The 19,228-nt window shown below is 45.5% G+C and overlaps 1 protein-coding gene and 1 long non-coding RNA gene across 3 annotated transcripts in view; one reads left to right on the top strand and one right to left on the bottom strand.

Annotated features, from left to right (window-relative positions):
* The window catches only part of LOC126527771 (uncharacterized), a 76,746-nt gene that overhangs the window by 19,326 nt on the left and 38,192 nt on the right, over positions 1-19,228 (top strand). The gene's annotated exons all lie outside the window — the stretch shown is intronic.
* Positions 2,148-16,961, bottom strand: LOC140213370 (uncharacterized). 2 transcript variants are annotated; one of them, XR_011890311.1, is made up of 4 exons: positions 16,010-16,961; positions 10,762-10,981; positions 5,249-5,386; positions 2,148-5,137 (listed from the first exon to the last, which is right to left on the bottom strand). It is a non-coding gene; the product is annotated as an uncharacterized lncRNA (long non-coding RNA). The 2 variants fall into 2 exon arrangements; XR_011890310.1 differs by having other exon boundaries at positions 5,228-5,386; positions 16,010-16,956.

Genomic DNA, 19,228 nt, shown 5'->3' with positions numbered 1-19,228 from the left:
AGAATGTGCACACATCGCTCTCGCTTTTGGCACACTCAACATCGTCGTTGCCGCCATCGTTTTCCGTATCGGCTGTCGGTTCGAACATGTATGGCGAAAATACAAGCTGTCCGAGACAGCGAGAACTTTCCATAATGCTTACAACTCAGCTATGAAGCCAGAACAGAACAGCGTGCTACGCTCTGAAATGGCGGCGCCGACCGGCGACTGCCGCGAATGATGTCACAGCGGCCCCGACCAATCACGGGCAACAGCGGTGTTCGCGCGATACTCTGAGGCGCTGGTGCACGTTTTCATTAAAAAACAGCCGCTTGCTCTTGTTTCCGCCCTTTTTGAACCAGATATTCGTGTTCACGGGACTCAAAATTGTAGAATGCCGCAGAGAACTCATTTTTTTCGAAAAGTGTTTCAGCTCAGTGTCATCCTTCACAAAGAGGAAGGGCACGGAGCTTTTATGTTTTTTTTTTTTTGAGGTGTTAGCATTAGACAGCCAAGACATACAGTGGAAAGCTTTCGTCCTAAAACTTCAGTAAATTTAGTTCTAACGCACACGTCTGCGCTGCACCATGAGTTACAAAGTATAAAAAAATTTGTACAATGCTTTCTGCCAGGCAGCTGTTTTTATTCTTAATCACGCCAGGGAACTAAGCGTGATGCCACCGAAGCTCAGGAATCTAATCGGGAGCGCATACAATGTTCTGGCACACCTTGTGCGATGTGCCGTAGCACTGAGGTGGTTCTCGTAGGATGTAGGAAAATTCATTTTAAAAGCAGAGGTGCACGGGTGGGCACATTGGCTTAGGCCCATGAACTTGATTTCCGCCAAAAAAAAAAAACCTGCCCAAGCTTTCACACTTGATTTGTAAGGAGCCTGCCGCACTATCAATATGCCGCTTAACTGCACCGAATAAAAATATAAAATCAATATACACCTTAAAGAATTCATTTTCGAGTGTTCAGATTGGTAATCTCTTAGATACGGAGTAATTTGACCATTTGTACGGGTAACTAATGAAGCAATATTAATTGACACACACGCACACACCCAGACGTACTCCTGCGTACGCAGCTTCAAATACGGAGACACAAACACGTTCGCACACGCAAATGCTAGCACACGCACGCACGCTCAAGACATGCACAAGCATATACACTCCCTTTCCTCCCTCCTTCCTCTCAAAAACCTGCGCGTGCAAACAGTCTGACATTCGGTCTGCCATCACCGCTCCAATGCCAGCTGTAATAAATCGCTTTACGGTTTAAATTTGGCGCTTCTTGATGACAATGATGATGATCCAATGACAACCCTTTGAAACGGGAAGTGGCAAATGGTCAAATAGCCTGCTTGGGTCGCAAGGGAAGGGAAGCATAGTCGAGGACAGCAGAAAACTGCGCGGGGTGATGAAATGAGGAAATTTGCAGCTGTAAAATGGAATCAGCTAGCGCAAGACAGGCGTAACTGGACATAACAGGGAGAGGCCTTCATCCTGGGACAGTAGACATAAAATAGGAAGATGCTGATGATGATGATGCATCTAGCCCATCCCAGAGCAAGCAGCCCTTGACGGGTTATAAGATTGTCCTCATCGTCCTCGTCGCTTCAATCATGATGTGCCTGCTCTTGGTCAATGAAACAACCGTGTATAGAAAGTGCATACAGATTGTGATGGATTTAACTTGAAAGCAAACAATGCCTTTAGCAGAACTGTTTCTTAAGCTTTAAAAAAATATCCCATCACTTTATTTTCTGGTGCTGGAGCAAGAAAATTTGAATGCTGGTTAAAAGGAAGGTTACTATAGTGGTTTTCACACTCAAAGTAAATACTTAACGAAGCAAAGTGCCTTTTAAAAGCATCAGCAAAAGCCTTGCCTGTAAACTCTGAATTACTGATAAGTTTGTATATTTGTGGTGTAAAAGCGTTATACTTAAAACAAAATTCAATCTTTTCTACGTTTTATCCATAGATCCAGCAGTTGAAATAATAAAATTCGAAAATTAATCTCCCCTAGTCTTTTTAACGTCTTTATCCAGACGATTTCAGTAAGTTTTGTAGGCTTGCAGCACGTCTGGATCCACGTTTTTGATGAAGTCGTTGAATAGCCCAATTTATATATTTTATTCCGTTTGATAATTGAGGAGTCACACATGATTTTCATGTTTTATTTTGTTTAGAGTTTACATAAGGAAAGCTAGCTTTGCAAATATGCTTTAGCATACTAATCATTTATTCATAAGCGCTATTTGCATCCTTGTTGTGAAATACAGTCCCACAATGTTTCAGCAATATTGTTATAAAAATGAAAATGTCTTCCATGATGTGTTGTGTGAAATTAGTCGAGCACATGTTTCGCACACTGCCCTTGGAACAAGTATAGGCAAAAATGGTCGCCAATGTCAAATGCGAAAACGACAGTTTTAATTTTATCAGTGATTATGTTTGTGACATACACGTTAGACATGATGAGCTTTCAGTCGCTCTCGTAGGAAGATTGATTATATTAAGACAGTCATAACACAACATCTAGATTGGTCCTATTTATTACATCACTGCTGTTCGTATTTACGTAAACGTCACCCCCCCGCCCCCGCGATGAGATTGAAGCATCTTTTTTTATGAAATCAAGAAACTTTTTCGATTAGGGAACAAATGACAAGGAAACTGCACTTGGGGAACGATAACAAACAGCAAGCACTGTACTTTGCGCTTTAACTGATCAAATTTCATAATCACAGAGAAACGGGGCAGTAATTCACACTCAAATGTATTCTGCACTGGGATGCAAATGTCTCTAACATGACGAATGTGTCGATTTAAATAAAACATGTCGCAGGCAGGAACTCGAAAGACTGATGCACCATCTGCCGACAACACCTGAGTTAAGAACATCAAATGTATCTTTAAATTGCTCACAGAAAATGCTGAGTTCTCTTTTGTACAAGATTTGAAGCATCTAGAGTACATAAAGAATGACTGGGGTAAGACAGTGCAGAGGTCTTCGAGACGCTCCCGGACACTCGTAGCGAGCGGTCGCATTCCCCCTCGCTCCGACGACCACGGCACTCGCTACAGCCCTCGGTGTGAGAAGTTTTGTTTTTATCCCTAACCCTAGCTACCCTAACCTTAGCTAACCCTAACCCTAGCTACCCTACCCTACCCTAACCCTAACCTTCTCCCACGACAGCGCTCTTGAGCGTAGCCCTTTATAGGGCTCCCAGGGGAGAAGGTATGCACCTGTAGCCGGCAGTTTCGGCCCTTGGTTGGACCCTGACATGGATGACACCCAGAACACAGTGCCCGGGTTTCGTCTTGGCACGCCACAGCCTCGCTCGCGAGCACTGGACTTGCTACTTTTGGAGGCCCGCCGTATGCTAGGTTCGGAAGGGATGCCAAAGCGCCTGTCACATACAACCCGTAAGAACGCCGGCCGCAAGAACGCCAACCACCACGCACGTGGCAACCGCCATCGGCGAGAGGCCGCCAACACCACTGTAGCCGCAGCGTCTCTCGCCGAGATGGAAAGCGACAGCAATGCCTCAGCGCCTACGTCTCCGAGTAGCAGCACGATCTCCTCCTCGCCGGCCAGCAGCTCTGACAGCACGGAGTCGTCGCCATCGCTCAGCGCCTCGTGTAGCGGGTCACCAACCTCTAAACCCACGAGGTCTGATCGCTCGTCGTCTGCATCATTGCCTGCCTTACTGCTGACTCGCGTTGACAACGAAACTACGACCGCGGCCGCGACGGAAAGCAGCCCACCGCCATCTCTCGAAGCTCCGCAACATGGCGAACAACAAGCGAACGACCCCCGCCGGCGCCATGACAGCCACCCGGCGTCACCTTCCCTAGCCCTCCACGTGGCAGCGGTTGCCGAGCATTCGCAGAACGGGCCAGCTCCCCAAGCAAGCGCCGACCAGTCGAACGGGGAACAAAAGCCCCCACTGGCCGAGCCACCCACAGGTCACACACAAATTTAGGTCACACACAGGTCTGTTGAGGTCACACACAGGTCTTCATCCGAACGTCAGGCGAGTTGCCGCCTCACTCGCTTAAGTTATGGCTCTCATGCCGGAATGCCCGCGTGAGCCTCCTGAAGTTCTCCCGCGATGCCATGGCAGTCGCCAAATTACAGCCAGTGACTGCATCTGCAAACACAAGTAGAAATGAGGCACGGGGAACAAAAGCCCCCACTGGCCGAGCCACCCACAGGTCACACGAAAATTGAGGTCACACACAGGTCTGTTGAGGTCACACACAGGTCTTCATCCGAACGTCAGGCGAGTTGCCGCCTCACTCGCTCAAGTTATGGCTCTCATGCCGGAATGCCCGCGTGAGCCTCCTGAAGTTCTCCCGCGATGCCATGGCAGTCGCCAAATTACAGCCAGTGACTGCATCTGCAAACACAAGTAGAAATGAGGCACGGGGAACAAAAGCCCCCACTGGCCGAGCCACCCACAGGTCACACACAAATTGAGGTCACACACAGGTCTGTTGAGGTCACACACAGGTCTTCATCCGAACGTCAGGCGAGTTGCCGCCTCACTCGCTCAAGTTATGGCTCTCATGCCGGAATGCCCGCGTGAGCCTCCTGAAGTTCTCCCGCGATGCCATGGCAGTCGCCAAATTACAGCCAGTGACTGCATCTGCAAACACAAGTAGAAATGAGGCACGGGGAACAAAAGCCCCCACTGGCCGAGCCACCCACAGGTCACACGAAAATTGAGGTCACACACAGGTCTGTTGAGGTCACACACAGGTCTTCATCCGAACGTCAGGCGAGTTGCCGCCTCACTCGCTCAAGTTATGGCTCTCATGCCGGAATGCCCGCGTGAGCCTCCTGAAGTTCTCCCGCGATGCCATGGCAGTCGCCAAATTACAGCCAGTGACTGCATCTGCAAACACAAGTAGAAATGAGGCACGGGGAACAAAAGCCCCCACTGGCCGAGCCACCCACAGGTCACACACAAATTGAGGTCACACACAGGTCTGTTGAGGTCACACACAGGTCTTCATCCGAACGTCAGGCGAGTTGCCGCCTCACTCGCTCAAGTTATGGCTCTCATGCCGGAATGCCCGCGTGAGCCTCCTGAAGTTCTCCCGCGATGCCATGGCAGTCGCCAAATTACAGCCAGTGACTGCATCTGCAAACACAAGTAGAAATGAGGCACGGGGAACAAAAGCCCCCACTGGCCGAGCCACCCACAGGTCACACACAAATTGAGGTCCCACACAGGTCTGTTGAGGTCACATACAGGTCTTCATCCGAACGTCAGGCGAGTTGCCGCCTCACTCGCTCAAGTTATGGCTCTCATGCCGGAATGCCCGCGTGAGCCTCCTGAAGTTCTCCCGCGATGCCATGGCAGTCGCCAAATTACAGCCAGTGACTGCATCTGCAAACACAAGTAGAAATGAGGCAGAATTGAAGATAACGTGTCAGGCTTGCATTTTTTGCAAATGGTTGCTAAAACGTTGCTTTATTTAACGCTATTAAGATTTGTACTTTTGAAGTCATCTCGGGGCCAAATTAAAGAGAGTTCTTCGGAGTTTCTTTCGCAATATCTTTCGTGAGAATAGTAGTTAATCAGAGCTTTTTCTCCAGCACTATGAAATTTGAATTTTTGCGCTCTTTTGCCGTTGCGCAGCTTTCACTTCCGTTTATCCCCCCCTCACACCCACAAGAAACATTAATTACAGAAAAAAATGCAGTCAGTATTGATGCAAGAACGCTTACCTAAGTACAGTCAACTTTCACAATAACAGCGGCCTAAATTTCATACAAAGTTATATGCCGGAGTCAGTTGATGATGCTCTGTAGGATGTATGGGACCAAGCGTTCAGAATACATTTCAACGGTCACGCTGGATGCAAGCAAAGCCAGTAGATTCAGCACAATGTGCGCAAGGACGTGCAACGCTCGGGCACACACCATCTAAAAAGCTAGGAGCTGGGTGATTTCTTTCAAAACCATAGGCCTCATATTTTGATGACTTTCTTGTCATTAAAGTAGTGCCACCTCATCGTGGAAAAACGGCATTACTCGGGTCACATATTTATGAGTGACAACTTGGGCAATGTCACAAGATATGATTTGCCAATTCTGGTGACAAACGCGTTCTTCAGCCCCATGCATTTACTTTGTAGAGAAAGAGCGACTCATTATGACGAGCCGAACTGACAACAGTGGGATGGAAAACACAGCAAGCCAACTTATGCATAGTTAAAAAATAATGCATGCCTACTTGAGAATGAAAGTTTAACCGATTTCAACACGTTCTTGTTAATAATCACACCTCTGACCCCGTTCCTGCAACATCTCGTGTATCCCAAGGTTCTGTTCTCAGTCCTCTCTTATTTCTAATATATATTAACGACCTTGTCTCAACACTTGCCTTACCAAACCCGAACGTTCCCTGATGACTGTGTAATTTATCATCAGTTTCTAACCACTGCAACGCAGTGAAGCTTCAGTATAATCTAGACCGTGCCTAGGAATGGCACGACCGGTGGCTAACGACCCTTAAGAACGACTAAATGTAAACTTCTTTCCATTACCCGCCAAAAGTGCCCCGTTACACAGCTGTACACAACTGCTAACAAACCTATACAGCCAGTACCATCCTTCAAATACTTAGGCATTATTTTGTGCAATGATCTGTCATGGCATGTGCATGCTACAAACGTCATATCAAATAGAACTACCGGTTGTTTGCCTATAAGTCACTTATCCACTCGAAACTAGAGTATGCGCCAGCCATGTTGTCCCCGCAACAAGTATAGCTCGTAGATGACCTTGAAGCGGTACCAAATCGTGCCGCTCACGAAGTCAGCGTTACCACCCTCAAAGCGGAATCTGGGCTGCAAAATTGATCCCTCCGCCGACGCATAGTAACACTTTGTCTATTCCATAAGCTTTACCATTTATCACTTAATAGTGATCCTTACATCACCCCGCCGGCATACATATCTCCTCGCACTGGTCATCAACTTCGTTTACCGTACACGTGTGAGAACTGTTCATTTTTTCAGAATCTTTTTACCTCGTGCAGCCGAAGACTGGAACGGCCTTCCTCATAATATTGTCGCTTTCAACTGCCTATCATCTTTTTCTGCCAATGTGACTGAGTACCTGTTATCATAAGTTTGAGTGTTTTATTTCTTCTTGATGCACACCCACCCTTTATGTAATGCGTCCTAGTGGGGTCTTTAAGGTAAATAAATGAAGTGAAATAACGTGCTGTAGGGCTGTATTTGTCTGGGGCCCCGCGTTAATTTCGACAACTTTTAAATTGACAGCATGCGCCCAATTCAAGGCAGTATTCTTAAGGATCCTCACACGAGTATTCCGGTAGAGAATATTGCAGTGCGCTACGACCTTGTGCTTAATTGACTGGTTATTTAGGCGTTAAGAGAGATACGGGAGTCAATTTCTTCATAGGGTGGCGCATTTTGATTTCTTTCTAGCCATATGTGGCCATATATGGAAAAAGCAGATGCTGCTCATATACTACGTTTCGCCGAAGGAATACTCTTGGAATGACCTCGACAGCTGTTTCTTTATCTTTGAGCGTGGTGAACGATAGGCACAGCAAACAACCACTCCTGAGCTCGAATACTATGAAACAGGTTTCATGAATTATTCTTCGCTAGGAAAGCTCGCGTCCGCATCTTTTTTTAGCTAGAATCGCACATAAGAGTGTATGTGCACCTTCTTCACATGCCGTCAGTAAAGTCGTCTTCCAATGTACAGTCGCCGCTTTCGCGGAAGCGCTTCATTTCGAACTGCAGCGCCCGCAAGAGCCAGTCGAGCGAGTCAACAGCAAAGAAACCAGACACACACAACGCCCATCATAGCGAACAGTAGGTTATGTTACTTTATGCTTTAGTTCTTTCGCCCCATTCCATCTTCTCTACCACGCCAGCGGTCAAGATACGCTAAAGGAGCCGCAGCGCCATATCTCAAGAAAGCAATGGTAGCCCCATTAATCCGGTACACTCATTAACACAAGGGGGCAGTAAAAGTAAGCGGTGCACACATTGGCAAGCAAAGCCACACAGCTGTAGAACTAAGTTCTCTTTTATATCGCAATACATGTCCTGGCGATCTTTGGCCTTAGATGCCCTTGCGCCAATAAACTTCAATCATCACCATCATCATCTTTTATATGGCAACATCCGGCATCTGTCATGTACTTTACTCTTATGCTTCATTTTTTTTCTTGTTAAGGGTGCGTCTGCCGGTGACAGATTTATATGTAAATGTAGCCGAAATGATTCACAGGCAAGGTTTCGCTTTATAGTTTGTATTGTGCAATGTTTCTTTATTGCACTCAGTGATGCTGCAAGAATGTCTGTCTGTTAATATAAATTCTGCATCACTGTTTTGTTAGTGGGTCTACTTATTGGAAGCGAGTAACTTCCACTGCACGTGCATTAACGTGAAAACAATCGTGAGCTCAACTACCAGAACTGTTAAACTGATTCTCAATGATGTTTTGAATAATCCTGGAACCAAACCTTCAAAACACGTGCAGTGAACGATTGAAGTGTCTGCAATACTTTTTCTGAGATTGTACTTTTTGTGATGTTTTCAAAAGCGGATTATGATACAGTTAAACTTCGATATAACAAACTTTAATATAACGAACTTCTCGATATAACAAAGTATTTGAGTTTCCATAACCTCTTGCCCCTAGAACACCATGCATTTAGAACCTCACTATAACGAAGTTCGTATGCAATTTCATTACAGCTAAATATCACTGTGCCACGAAGGAATGCCGAGACAAACAAATGGAAATTACCGCCAGCACAGATAGTCAAAAACGATTTAATTACAAGCGGCTCCTTGCAAACGCACCTCTCCAATCACGCCCCGCGCGACAAGAGCGACCGCTGGAGTGGAGCCGCATCATGTTCTGTCCGTATAAAGTCCAAGTGCGATAAGATCCTATCATGCCCCGCGCACTGTGCACACAGCTAGCTTTAAGTGCGAGAGAAAGCATGCGAGAATGAGACGAGAAAGATGATGGCTTCACGGGAGACGCCTTCCGGCCGCACAAGCAAAGGGAGAGGGAAGGGAACGACTAGCTCGCGGTAAAGCGATCAAGCGCGTGCGCGTGGGGGGCGGTGTGGGGGGGGTAAGTCTCGATTTCTGGCACGCGTCTCGGCCGTGGCTGCGCATGCCTGTAAGCGTGGCTGAGCGCACACACACAGCCGCGCACCCTGCCTTAGAGGTAATCTGCCGCGTGTGCAAAGAGTGAGCTAGTGATTTGGGCCATAAGTTAATTTCGTCCATGGTTATATGGCCGACTATACAGAGCAGTCAACGATAACCATTCACTTTCCTGGCTGGCGAACTTCAAGGACCCATCTGAAAGACTAGCAAGATGGAGCCTCCGATTGCAAGACTATGACATTACGGTGGTTTGCAGGTCTGGAAAAAAAGCACACTGATGCCAACTGCTTGTTGTGCGCACCAGTAGATGCAGCACTATCAGAGGAAGAGGACTTTCAGTACCTAGGCATTGTCGAACCAACTCAAATCGCGGAATGTCAACGTGCCGACGAAGGATTACTACCACTCATGACACGCCTCGTAGAATTAAACATTCAATTATCCCCTATTTTTTCTAGAGGCCTGTCAGCATTCTGCCTCAGAGGAAATGTCATACACATATATATATATGTATATATAGAAGGAGGGGGGCAGTGGTAGTTATCAGGAAAAACAGCCCCCCCCCCCCCCTCCTCCACCCAGAGATAAATTTCTTGCTATGGCAATGTAACCTACCCAATTATCTTTTTTGACCATCTCAACTTTTCTGTTGTGGTGGAAGCACATCAACTACCAGTGTTGAGTTTTGGGCATTGTTTTAACGAATTTTTTCGTAGTGTTTAGGGCAGAGAGCTTAGACACAGTGGACAAACACACACAAAAAAATGCTCATCTTGTGTTGATTGTCTTCGGAGGTATTGCAGTAAACACCAGAAAACTATACTTGTGTTTAAATGCGTAAGCAATTTTTGGCGAGTACCTTAGTCCATCACGGGAAAAGTGTAATGCCCTGTATCTGCACAAAATATGTAATTTGCGAAGTTAACACATTTAATCGTTGTAATATTGTAAATGTAGATGATTGGAAGCTTTGTATGCAATATGGAACAACAGAAACTAATTAAAAGAGAGGATTCCTATAGGGATACATAGAGCGCTCCACAAAAATGCAAAGGGAAGCCTACAGTAGGTCTAGGCCAACTGAAGCTGGTTGGGCTAATTAATTTGGGGGTCGGCGAACTCAAATTTGGGGGCGGGGCAATTTAATATTTGGCTATGGGCGAACCTTCATTTGGGGGCGGGCCAATGCGAAATTAGGGAATAGGCTAATTGAAATGTGGGGGTGGGCCAACCTAAATTTGGGGTCCGGCCAACTTACATTTGGCGAAGGACCAACTTAAATTTGGAGGTGAGCCAAATGAAATTGGGGGGTGAAACAACTTGAAATTCGGACGTAGGCCAATTTGAATTTAGGGGTGAGCCAACTGAAATTGGAGGAGTATGCTTATGCATACTTACTCCAGTGGAGCTTTATTCTTTCTCTGTTTATACCTAAGTAACTTTGTTAAACGAAGCGGCGTGTTTGAATGCAACTCACCTATTATATCCGAACTAAAGGGTATTACGTAAAATATATTCAATCTTGCCACCTAACTGAAGTGAAACGAGTTAATGTAGGCAATATATGCGCTGGCCATGCCTGAAGCTTACCAAGTACCACCACGTAGTACTCGGGCGTGGTCAACTTGGATGCATCCGCCTGAATCTTTGCCCGATCTCTGGGCTGTGTCGGTGTTATAGACACAATGCTGCGTCTAAAGTCGTACGCTGCAAAGTGCTTGATGAAACCTTGGAAGAGCTCTCCAACTCCTTCCTGGTTTCTGCTCCTCCACGTCAGTCGGCTACGGCTTGTGGTCTTGTTCATCATTTCCTGCATGGCAAAAAAAAAAATTATGCCTGTCAAAGCATACCTGAACTCCGAGAAGCTAAAGGAGAAATATAACATGTTATTGAAGAGCAAATTAGCTATCGCATTAAAGTCGTGACATTTTAAGGACAGCGCAAGAGGATATGGAAGAAAGAAGCAATGCCGTATAGTATTTGCCTGGTGATTTCGACTCATGAACGGCACACATTTAACAGTGTGACAGCGTTCTGGAAGGTAGACTAGAAAGCCAGGCATGTTACAGGAGGGAATTACACGCAAGATAAAGGAGTAATATTATTAGGCAACAATTTCAGGCCTGAAGGGCGTAAATGCATTCAGGAGGGCAGTGTGGTGGTACGAGCCATAATGAGTGGGTTCATGATGGTATGTCCACCACATTTTGGTGCCATCCTAAACAATGGAGAATAAAATGGGCACAGTTTCCAGACAACGACAGTGAGAAAAATGTATTACACTTATACATGAAGTAAGGCTTGTGGTTTATAGGTGCAAGATTATATTGCAGAGAACATTCGCTTACTGACTAAACATGAGCGACGTCAAATGCCTAAAGAAGCACACGAAGAAGATTCACACGATGAGGCCAGCACTCGTCGTCACAATGCTGGCATGGCGAGAAGCACCAACAACTGAGGCACGCATGCTTGTCCCAAAGATAACATTCTGTGCAGGCACTCTAGCTTCAGGTGCACCTCCCCCTCCCCCATAGCTCTAGAATCGTGGATAGCTGAGCTGGCTGGTGTGACATTATGTGCAAAGGGGAATGCTAAAGTGGCATGGTGAGAAAGAAGTGCAGATGACATGGAAAGATGCTTAGAATGAACGTCGTTTCTGTTCAGGAATGTTTTTTTCTTTTCCTTTCTGGTATTACTTTAGCACCTCAGTTTGCACATAATCTCCAGAGCTTGTATGCACTGGTTCGACTAGGTAACGGGCGCCATCATAATTTAATGCTTGCCAGCCGTTCAAATTCCCGCCAAGCTTTAGTCTAGGCCATCGCAGTTCATTGCAGGATGCCAGCTTGCATCAGCACGGCCGCATAATCATTGCCCAAAGAAGATTTACGACGACGTTGCAGTCATTATGGCGGTTAAAAAGCCCGCTTTGCTTGGTATTGTTGCTGAACTTCCTTTTACTTCGACCGCGTCACTCCTTGCCCCCGCAATGCTGCACGTGCTTCGCCCAGAGCTCTATCTGAGTCGGCTGTGCAATGTTTGTGCAGCGGGTCTGGCGGACCAATGGCACATCATGTGGGACTATGCCAGGTTCCCGACGGCAGCTACCTCCAGGACTTACCCGCCCGAACTTCAAAGTGCACTGCAGTCTGCAGACAAGGACTCACAACTATGGGCCATCCAGCAGGCCCGGGGTGCGCTCGAAAAGCACAAGCCTCATGACCCACTACAAATGGGCCTAACTGGGCTAGTGCAGAGTAGGGTATAACCTACTCCTATATAACCTAAATTGTATACTGTATAACCTAAATTGGCCAGCGTCACGGCGCGTCAAACCGTCGTTTGCCGGCACTTTATTAAAGTTATCCCAATCCTATCCTATGCTCTTTTTATCGCCTACTCTAACTTCTTTGAAGTAACTTTAAGCAGCTCTGGAGTATTTTAAATCCAAAGCGTTCTCAAACACTAGCACTGTGTGAATAACGAAACTATCATATTTATCATCATGAAATAGCCGAACTGATTAATTGTGCATTCTCTTCTGTATTTGCTAACGACTATAATGGTTGCCTTCATGAATTTCCATGTTTAAATTACCATACCATGTCCGCAATCACCTTCAGTTCTAACAGCATCAGCAAATGCATTGATTCCTTGAAGTTTTCATCATACAGTATTGATGGCGTCAATTCCAAAGTCTAAAAAAATACCAAATATTTTACAAGTGAGGTCTTATCTCATATATTTCAAAGTCTTCATTGTCAGGAGGGGTGCCGTGCAGGATGTAACATTGATAAGGTTATACCATTCCTGAACAAAGGTCCTTTATCATTAGGTAGTGGTTATAGCCCAAGTTCCCTAACCACGGTATCTTTGAAATTAATGGAACATATACTTTACTCCCGCATTGCTACATTTCTATCCTCTGTCAATTTATTCCACAGTAAACCCCACAGCTTCCGTAAAGGTCTATCTTGCGATACCCAATTAGCACTATTTAGTATAAAGAACGTAAGCTCTAACCTTTATCAAAGCTTTCCAGTTGATGTTCTCATATTGGATTTTGAAAATGTGTTTGCCAAAGTTCTGCACCAACTGCTTCTACTAAATATTTCCTGCTTATGCCTTAATCATCCTGCTTTAGGCTGGATACGAAATTTATTGACCAAAAGACAGCAGTTTGTGTACTCTAACAACCACCCCTCATCAAGAAGCCCTGTTCTTTCTATAGTGGCCCAAGGCACAGTCCTGGGGCGCCTTCTCTTATATACATGAACAATTTACCCGCAGAACTCTCTTCTAACATTCGTCTCTTCGCGGACAATTGTGTCGTATTTCGCCCAGTCCTTACTAGTACTGATAATGGTACGTTGCAAGATGATCATGACAATGTTACCACTTGGTGCAACTTATAGCCAATGTCACAGAATACTACAAATATTTTAATAGCACCTTTTCATTGAGGTAAGCATCAGCATGCAAGTATAGTCTCTGCAACTCGGAAATATCATCTCTGGAATTGTGCAAGTACCTTAGCGTTACACTTTCAAATAACCGTTCTTGGTCTTCTCAATGTACAAAGATTACTAATGAAGCCAGTGGCATGCTTGGTTACTTCCGCCACAACTTGCACATTGCTCCCCCATGCCTAATATTGCTAACTTATCTAACTTTTGTCATACCTAAGCTAGAATGTGCAGGCTCTGTTTGGGACCCACGCCAAACTGCCCTTTCTAATGCATTAGAAGCAGTTCAAAATTGTGCAGCTCATTTTATTTATTCCGATTACTTACACTACGCAAGTGCCTCTCCGGCCAAATTAAAAGCTGGAATTTCTAATTTGGATACAAGGCGTCAAGTTTGAAGACGGAGTCTTTACCTCAAATTTTATCATTCTTTTCTAGTGCTTCAGCCAGTGCCCCGTCTTTTCCATACAAGTCATGAAAAATATATGTACCCTCCACCTGCTTGGACTATTGTGGATCTCATTCCTTGTCCTCTTTTTCAAGGCTGCCGAGGACTGGTATGACATTTCTGCAGATGCCAGGCACCAGTCCAATCCACATAATTTCAATGCTGCCATATTTCTCAGGTAATACACCCCACTGTGGCCTATGAGGTACTAATAAAAAGATACGCGAATGGGCACTTCGTCATGCAGTCCCAAGAGAAGTGCGTAGTGCCAGGCTATGACTTTCTCTTCAATATCACAGAAGCCCTCCGAAAGGAGGAGGAATAAACATTTATTGATGAGACAAAAAAAAAATGGTTGAAGGGAGCGGTGCAGGGTGGGTCCCTATTCCAAGACTCCAGTGGCCATTGCGACCCGCCCAGCTTGGTCCAAGAGGCCCTTCTGGGCCTCGAGGTCAGCAAGAGCGAGGATGGCCTCCCAGGGCTCCATTAGCAAGGTGAGTACCAAAGGTGAATTAATAGCATGAGGTCTTTTGGCGCACTCCCATGTTACGTGAGGCAATGAAGGCCATGGCCCGCACCACGGGCAAGAGTTAGTGTACAAGGTTGGGTTTATTTTATGGTATCTACCCAAATGTGGGTAGGTATCCGTCTGTATTCTTCTATATTTCTGCGCCTCCTCTACATAGAGTAGTTTGTGTGGTGGGGCGTACTGTCGCCGGGTTCTTCGCTGGTGCTCCAGTATATCGCGGACCAGTAGGTGATCGTCTTTTTCATCGTTGTGCGTATCTCCAGCTCGGTTAGTAAAGCCTCGAGCTAGAGTGTGTGCCTGTTCAGTTCCCGAGATACCCTCGTGGCCAGGACACCATAAAATTGCATGATCTTCTTTCAATGTGTCGCCTATGATCTATGATCTAAAAGGCATGCCATGTGAGCTACGGAACCGCTACTGCATATCATCCGCACGCTATCACAAATGTGTGTGCACGTTAACCACACTCTCGACAACTATACTGGTCACATCTGACCAGTATAGTTAAGACAGCGTTCTACCCCTCGTGATGTGTGCTTATATACTACCACCGCGCATAGCACAGCCAAATTTTCCCCATTCTTTCATATTTACAGGAGCAATTAGGAAGCCTTCCTGCACAATGGATACCGTATTTACATACTATACCGACATCTCACAGTCTACTACACTGCTTCATACGCTACTGCTTCTCCTGTAAACTGGAGGGCAAGGCCCCTTGACTCATCTTCAGATAAGCACGGCTGAGGTCACAAATCGTGCACATTCAGTGGCCGAAGCTCTACCGCAATCCACCCATCCAATAAAGCCCGTAGGCCAGTGATACGGCTCTTGCTATACGGGGAGATAATTGTAGTAGTGAATGATCACCGTGAACCTTGCAATATCTCGTTTTGGTTTCTGTTTCGAATGGTTGTGACTGCTGGCGCTACTCCGTGCCTAACACTGTAGGTATGACGTATTTCCTTCCCTCTCGCCAGAATAAACACATTCTTTGTCTGGCCCCGACTCGAGGAGTCCGGCTCTTCTGTTGCGTCGCTTCGCGCCAGGCCATCAGGCCTCACGCCGTAGGTCCCACCCTCGTCGCCAGTTTGTAGTAGCTTTGACGGGGCGGCCGGACGCGGGACCTATGCAGTGAGGCCTGACGGCCTGGCATGAAGCGCCACAAAAGTAAGATCCGGGCTGCTCGAGTCGGCGACCAGACAAAGAATGCGTCTATTCCGGTGACGGGAAAGGAAATACATCACACCTATTCCCTGCAAACTAATCTGAAACGCTATTAAAGGCAAGTAGATGCCGCAAAACAAATAGACTTCAGATAAAGTATTTCAGGGCGTAACTATAGCAAGCTGGGCATGCATTTCAAATGCACTTGTTTAAAAGGTCCCTTACCTTGTAAATGTGATATCACCATGACACACAATGTGACTGATGACAGGCCTCCTTTTCTTGCTCCTCTTATTCCAGACCTTTCAGCCCATCTTTTTACGAAGAGTACCAGGGGAGCAACTCGTTCATCAAGGTTGCTGTAGTATTTTAAATAATGTGAGCTATCAACTGCTGAGGCTCTGTTGACAGTCACGTCTACTGGAATTGCACTGCTGTGCGTCAGTTCTAGTAGAGGAACTCGCGCCGGTACGATATTGACACTTCCAGCAGTGCAAAAACCTGGGCACAGAGAAGAATGTTGAATTCAGAACGATCAGTGCTGTGCCGTGTGTAAAGATGCATGTGGCACATCAACTGCACACGCTGAAATCTACAAGAAAATGTTCTAACACAATCGGCACCAAAATAGAGTCCTCAAGACACCTCTGTTAAAGATATGAAGGGGTAATACACTTTGCACCCACTAAGAAGATTTCAGAGTGAGGCCTTCGTGGAAGATGGAACCATGAGACAGCGATCCAGCATGCATTGTACATTAGGGAAGTGGGTGAAGTTTTTCTTAGCTAGCTCATTGGCGCAACACTCCCGGTTTGTTGGTAGAGCGCAGTTTCTTCAATGAAGCAGTTTAAGTCCTTAAGCTGTAAAATCTTTCACTGCACTACCATTGTGCTATATTTGGCTGCTTTCTGTGGCTACTTCAATTTCAAAATATAGTACGGAATCACTGAAGGCAATGTTTACCTTTGAAGAAGTGATCATATGAAAATGGCACAAATTATTTATGCCACATATTATAAAGACAAGGTATCCTTAGCTGACTTCCCACAGGTTTGACACGTTTGGGATCTGACCATCTCGTAACCTATTCCAGACATTGAACCGCCCATTTGTGTCTCTAGAGCGCTGTAGCGAGTCGCAAGAGCCATGAAAATGTATGTCTCAATGAGACAAGAAATAGAGAAAATAAAATTGCCGGTATGTGTTTGATTAGCATGAACACAACAAAAAATTAACCACATTGCTCGACACCCCTGTAAAGGGTGCACTGGCCTTCGATATACACACCATGATGAGGCCAAGCTGTCGTACAGCATTCTTTTGGGTATTAAAGCGAGCTATTCAGGTGAATTCTTCAAAATGTTGGTCACGTTCACACGAAACGCCACACAGAGGCAAGGCCTGTCGATAAGTTGTGGATTGGCCTTTTTCTTCGCTAACGGCAATGTAGGTAATGCGAGATTCCTTTCGCTTACATTTTAGAAGCTTACCCTGATTGTGTGTCTTTAACTTGATACGCTGGTCAGCAAGAACGGAGGCATGGCAAAATTTTTCCTGAAATATACTAGGTGCCACCAAGTGCCCATTTTTTCTGGTGCCATTTTTGTCTCCTATTTCAATAATATCAACTAAAGACATTATAAAACCAAAGCAAATGATTTGCCTAGGCCCTCTGCTTAGGATGCCATATTCTACTTTTCGCTAGGTGCACCTCTCCGTCAGGATATGTGCTGCATAGACGAATATTTGATAACAGTGTTTTGTGCGTAAAAACTTCTAAACATCTAGTTAATGTCAGAGATGATCAGATTTACATGGCGCCGCACGTGCAGTTATGGGTCTCGGACTTCTATAAACGACTTTGCAATTTCTGGCACAAGCAACAAGTAATAATTTCGCTACAATAGCAGCTTGGGCTTCTTGGTTTCCAATCATGGTGTTAACTGCGCGATATCGTCTTCTCATCTCGTGTCCAGTCTACATTTCAAGCTGTTAACACCTGGAAGTAATAATTGCCACAACAGTGGACAATATTCTCTTTTGATTCCTTCATGTAATACTTTCAGTTTTGTGTGACATATCATTTGGTGCAATAGGCGGCTCCAGAAGTATTGCTGTGTGGTATTTTGCCGCACATTTCTCTCTCTGGTACCTGCCTACCCTTTGTTAGGTCATGTGCAGGTGTATAAGCGACAGCTTTACAGTACAAAAAGTTGAACTAGCTTTTTCAACAATATAACATTGTATTAAAGCGAGCACATCATTTACCTGCATAACGGATGACCAGTTACACAAATTGTGTTGCAAAGAGATTCTTAACAATTAGTCTGCCTAAGTGCCAGAGCAATTAGCAGCCCTGTATGGGTTTCTGCCACACTTTATAAATGTTGGTCAAATGTTAAGCCCCATTGCATACATACCTAAGAGCTCAGTACTTTGAATGTAAATCTGAGCTAAACTGCTTGCTTGGCACATATTGCTGATCGAAGTTCAAGTTTGCACCTGTTCGTTCTCTTTTTGGCATTTTCTATCGTGTGCAGAATTTCCCTGCCTGTGCCTACCCGCCTGTGCGAAATGATTCGGTGATACAGGGCATCAGCTTATATTTACATACACATATTGATCATTCACTCTCCTGCCCTAGTTTTCTCCGTGTCATTTTACACGGAGAATACTTTTCCTTTGAAGGTGCTGCTTCTTTTCACTACAGAGAAGCAATGTTGCAACATACCTTCAAAAATATATTGCGTTACACAACTAGAGAGGTATACTTCGTCTTTCCTAAACTAGCTTTACGCATAATTTGTACTTATAATTTTATTACCATCATCATCATCAGCCTATTTTATGTCCGCTGTCCGCTGCCAGGACGAAGGCCCTACGATCTCCAATCCCCCTTCCCCTGTGCCAACCGATTCCAACTAGCACCCGCAAATTTCCTAATTTCGTCCCACCCCCTAGTCTTCTGCCGACCTCTACTGCGCTTCCCTTCTCTTGGTACCCATTCTGTCCCATAATAGTCCAACGGTTATCTAATGTGCGCATTACATTACCTGCCCAGTGCCCTTTTTTTTTCTCTTAATGTCAATTAGAATATCCTCTCTACCCGTTTGCTCTCCGATCCAAACTGCTCTCTTTCTATATATTGAAGTTATGCCTAGCATTCTTCGTTCCATTGCTCTTTGCACAGTCCTTAACTTGTTCTCTAGCTTCTTTGTCAGTCTCAAAGTCTCTTCTCTGCCCCATATGTCAGCACGGCGAAGTGCACCGATTGTACACCTTCCATTTCAGTGATGATGGTAAGCTTCCAGTCAGGAGCTCACGATGTCTGCTGTATGCCATCCAACCCATTCTTATTTTTCTGTAAATTTCCTTCTCATGGTCAGGGTTCCCTGTGATTAATTGACCGAGGTAAACATACTCCTTCACAGACTCTGGAGGCTG

The sequence above is a fragment of the Dermacentor andersoni genome, chromosome 9 (assembly GCF_023375885.2).
Source record: "Dermacentor andersoni chromosome 9, qqDerAnde1_hic_scaffold, whole genome shotgun sequence".
NCBI classification, from domain to species: Eukaryota; Metazoa; Arthropoda; class Arachnida; order Ixodida; family Ixodidae; genus Dermacentor; species Dermacentor andersoni.
The sequence above is the reverse complement of the archived record's forward strand: the minus strand, read 5'-3'. Positions and strand labels throughout refer to the sequence as shown.